This window comes from Haplochromis burtoni, unplaced genomic scaffold (genome assembly GCF_018398535.1).
Source record: "Haplochromis burtoni strain Fernald_Lab_line unplaced genomic scaffold, NCSU_Asbu1 Contig_138, whole genome shotgun sequence".
NCBI lineage: Eukaryota > Metazoa > Chordata > Actinopteri > Cichliformes > Cichlidae > Haplochromis > Haplochromis burtoni.
In genome coordinates, this window is record NW_024582499.1 from 875,342 (window position 1) to 880,086 (window position 4,745).

Consider the following 4,745-nt stretch of genomic DNA (forward strand, 5'->3'; position numbering starts at 1 on the left):
CTGTGGTAATGTAAATCTCCGTGGTGTTCAAGTGTAACTTATAAACACATGTTCATACTTTTATTCCACAATCAGAGAGAAAGAAACAGAGAGAGAGTGCAGGACAGACAGACAGGTGACAGTCTCAGGTGTATACACTGCTACAAACAGCACAAAAGAAGGAGGATTTAGTGTTTGTGTTATTACGAGTGCTAAACAAGAAGAGTTCCCAGATGGTGCAGTGGACACAGGTACTTCCTGGCTTGTGTAGTTACTAGGTAACAAAAGCTCATCACTGCCCCTAGCGTCCTGGAGCACTTCCGTTGTGTTTCAGCGTTTACATGTGTTTAGGGGGTTTGCATGTGTTTTGGAATTTGTAAGTGCTTTGTCTTTAAGGACCACCGTAGGTAAGAAACTACAGTCAGAGGAGTTCAGCCGGTACCAGGAAGTTTATAACTTTGTTAAAAAAATAAATTTTAAAAAAAGGAAACTGCTTTTGCTAGTTTTGTTCAGCCTTCAGTGAAATTTGGCCTCATATTTTCATTTCTAGTTTAAGTTAGACTCTTAAAACATTTCAATCTAAATAAAATTCTTGTGGATTCTTGACTCTTTAACTAACTAGTGCACACATGGCCACGCTACAGTCCACGAATAAAGACTGTGTTAGTTGATGTGATGTAATTCTGATACTGATATCCAAAGTAAGTATATTTAATATTTACCAAGATGTTTTTGTGGCGAAATGAAAACGATACCCTGCTTAAAGGTGGAATAGGTTCATAAACTACAAACAGATCAATTGTTGGTAGGTGGTTGCCAGGCAACGTGATGACCTGATAATATTTGATATTAATGTGATTGCTCAACTCCTGATCATATAGGAGTCGTCTGTGGACAGATAGATTTTCTTGTATTATAATAAGATCCAGTCTGATGTCCACAGGGAATCATTTTACTTTTAGTTAAAACAGAATACATTTAGTTATTCTGTTTTAAGAAGTAATTGAGCTGTTGAGAAACTGCTTTTTCAATGATCTCACTTAAAAATTGGACATTGGAGATCGGCCTGTAGTTGTTCATTTGTGTCTTGTCAAGATTGTCCTTTTTCAGTATAGGTTTGATTACAGCAGTTTTTAGTGGTTCTGGAAACACACCTGACATTAAGGAAAAGTTGACGATCTGTAACAGGTCTGACTCCAAAGTCTTTGAGACCTTTTTGAAAAAACTTGTTGGCAGGACATCTAAACAGCAAGAGGAGGAGTTCAGTTGACCTAAGATGTCCTCCAGGTCTTTGCTGTTAGGGTGAAACTGTTTCATGGTGTTTAAACAGTTTTTCGGTGGACACAGTACATATCCTGGATCTGCTGTTGATGTACCAACTGCTTGTCTAATCTTTTGGATTTTTTCTGTGAAGAATTTGGCAAAGTCATTGCAGGCCATGGTCGAATGAAGTTCAGCTGCCACTGACACAGGAGGGTTTGTTAGCCTGTCAACTGTAGCAAATAAGACCCGAGCATTATGGCTGTTTTTGGTGATGATGTCAGAGAAATAGGACCTCCTTGCATTCCTCAGTTGTAAATTATAATTGTGAGGTTTCTCTTTATAGATGTCATAGTGAACCTGGAGGTTTGTTTTTCTCCATCTGCGCTCAGCTTTCCTACACTCTCTTTTTTCATTTTTCACCAGTGTGGAGTTTCTCCATGGAGACTTTTTCCTTCCAGAGATAACCTTCACCTTAATGGGAGCAATAGTGTCCATTACATTTAACATGTTAGCATTGAAGCTATTGACGAGCTCATTGACTGACCCTCTGGACAGGTCAGGTGTTAATGGGAAGACCTGGTTAAAGATCTCACTACTGTGTTTAGTTATACACCGTTTTGTGATCACTGCTGTTGATATATTTGTGTGGGCTGAAATTTTAAGGTATTCTAAATATTTTGGACAATTATTCATTATTATAGTATTATATTGACTCTGCTTTCCTCTGTGTCATAGTTTAAATATTTATCTGTAAAGAGCAGAAACTCTCTCATTCAAACAGGCTGATTGGTGAATCCCAGATGGACCCAGACCGGCTGGATCAATTTTACTTGCAGCCTCAGCTCGCGTCATTCTTCCTTCTGGACACGGCTTCGAGTCCCAAAGTGCAGAACAGCATGGTATAAACACGGCAGCTTTCCTGCAGCAGGCCTCATTCAGAGAAAGAGACTGTGGCTTTGATCTCTTACCTGACGCTGTGTGAATTATTTATGACTATTTTACTTCTTCATTAAGTCGCATTATGCTCATCTGTTTGTTTGTTTTTGAAAACATGCATGTGAGGATAGATGGCTGTGCCTGTGGATGCTAATAAAGGAATCTGAACAATGCACCTTTGTAAATATATGATGATAAATAATATAGGTGTATGTTAATTCTCAGAGTGGCTTTGTCCACTGCTTCAAAAACATGTTGTAAAAATGAACTTAAACCAAAGGATATGTGGGACATTTTCTACTTTTAATTTCATTGATTTTATTTTCTATTTGTCACGGAAACATCATTGTCATCAGGAAAAAGATGCCTTTTAATAAATGCAGATACTGGTTCATTTTGCCTGCGGTCCATGGGCAGGTACAGACTATATTAAATGAAATCCAATGTATTTATTGTTGCAACTAAACTGCATTTTGGTCACCTCCATTATCTTGTGTTAAATGTGTTTTAGTGTGGTCACCGTATTGTTACAGGGCAAACATTTTTCTCAATGCATGTTGATAGAATAAGGAGCTGTGTGCCTTAGAACTCCTGGAGCTTTCAGTGAGTTTCCCCCTTGAATGCTTTTTGGTCCCCCACCCACTAAAATCCTGGAAGCAACCCTGGTGGTTAAACGTGGAGATGCATAAACTCACAGCTAAAATAGGGGATGCTGCAGTATAAATTTATATTTTTATTCTCATCAGAAAAGTAACTTCCAAGTGTTGTTTTGACATCAAATGTATGGATGAAATGCAGACTGAATTGTTTCAACTGCCCAGTCTGTGTTAGAGACATGCATATTACTGAGATCCTTCAGAGTTTCCCAATCTTATCTTGAAAAAGCACAAACTCTGTTTGAAGGTTGGGTTTGTTACAAAGGATCAAAACCCACCACTGTAAAATAACATTACAAAAACATGTAGCATAAAATATTACAAGGGCCTACCTGTGAAACAAAATGTGTCACCATTGTACCTACCTGTGTGGAGTGACAGGTCTGACCCAGTCTGATGTGGTCTGAGCTCCCTCTGCTGGCTGACTGAAGGATGAGCTCCGGTTGAAAGAAGGAAGGAAGGATGGAAGGATGGAAAGGATCACTCACTCAAAATCCGTCTTTCAGCCCTAACTGGAGCTCAGCTAGCTCATTTGATTCAAACAGAATTAACAGCCCATTTCCATCTGTTGCCATTTCCATGACACACACACCAAACCAGCAGACATAGCCTGTTGCCATTGTTGCACAAAGGTCAGGGAAACCTGTGCCACCTGAAAGCCATGACATAATCTTCCCTCTGCCAGGGATACCACATGACCACACGTAAAACCCCACCTTCCAGGTTCCTCGTTGGCAGATATGCGTGTGATTGGTTGTTTTAAATGTTTTCTGTTTCACTTTAAACCTTCTCCTGTATTTATAAAGCATATAAACCACCATATCTAGGAACAGCTGGAGGTTTTACCTCTTTAGAGTCACTTCAGTCCAAATTATCTTGAGAAGGGGAAGGGGCGGGGAGGTCATATAAGGGCTGGGTGTGTTCTCCAACTCATTTGTCTGATCTGTGCCATCCTGACACACCTGTAAGTCTGTTTGAAATGATGCTGCTAATTGCTACGAGAATTTATTGTTTGTCCTTTGACTTAAAAACTGCTACTCTGAGATTTGGGGTCACTTTGAAAAGCCCTTGTTTTGACAGAAAAGTATGTTTGAGCTAATATGACGTTAAATTCACAGGTGATTTTTATGTAATATCTTTAGGGGAGTACGTAGTGTTTTAGTTTTTTTTGTTTGTTTGTTTGTTTGTTTTTATTCAAATCCAGTGAGTTAAAATGCTAACCAGAGATGCTTGCACACACTGATGAGTGTCTGGCACATCAGCATTTATGGGTTTAATTATGACGTCATGGTCAACAGCTCCATGCAGTAAAAACTTCCCCCTCAAAATGAATAAAATGAATACAGCATTACCACCTGTACACACTACTCCCTTCATGAGCAGCACCATTTGGTTCTTGCAGACTTCTTGTCTTCTTGGTCAGCACGCACCAGGTCGGGTTAAAGCCTGTGTCTTCTCTTCTGTGAAGGGCGTAGTGCACACCATAGCAGGAAGTCATAAGTGGTGTCTTTAATCGGCACCACACTTTCCAGCTGTGCTGATTGTTAGAGGTTTTATTTATTGATTAAACAGTGACTTTGCATGATGAGTACTGCTGGAACACCAGGGTGACGGTTGTTTAAGATACTGTGCTGTGCAAAAGTCTTGACACACGACAATTCTTCATGTTTTAGGGAAACGAGTACAACAGTTTATTAAAGGAACATGTTTTTTTGCAAATGGTTGTTGTTAATGAAGTTTATAAAGAGCCAAATTTTTTTAAATGAATCATTCCACTAAATGCAATCAATGTTTAACTTAAAAATATAACTATCTTTCAAAAGCACCGACTTACTGAAGTGACCTAAATGTTTTTGAACTTCAGTCGTCTAGCTTAATGCAATCTCTCAACAAATCAACAAGTGATGTTAA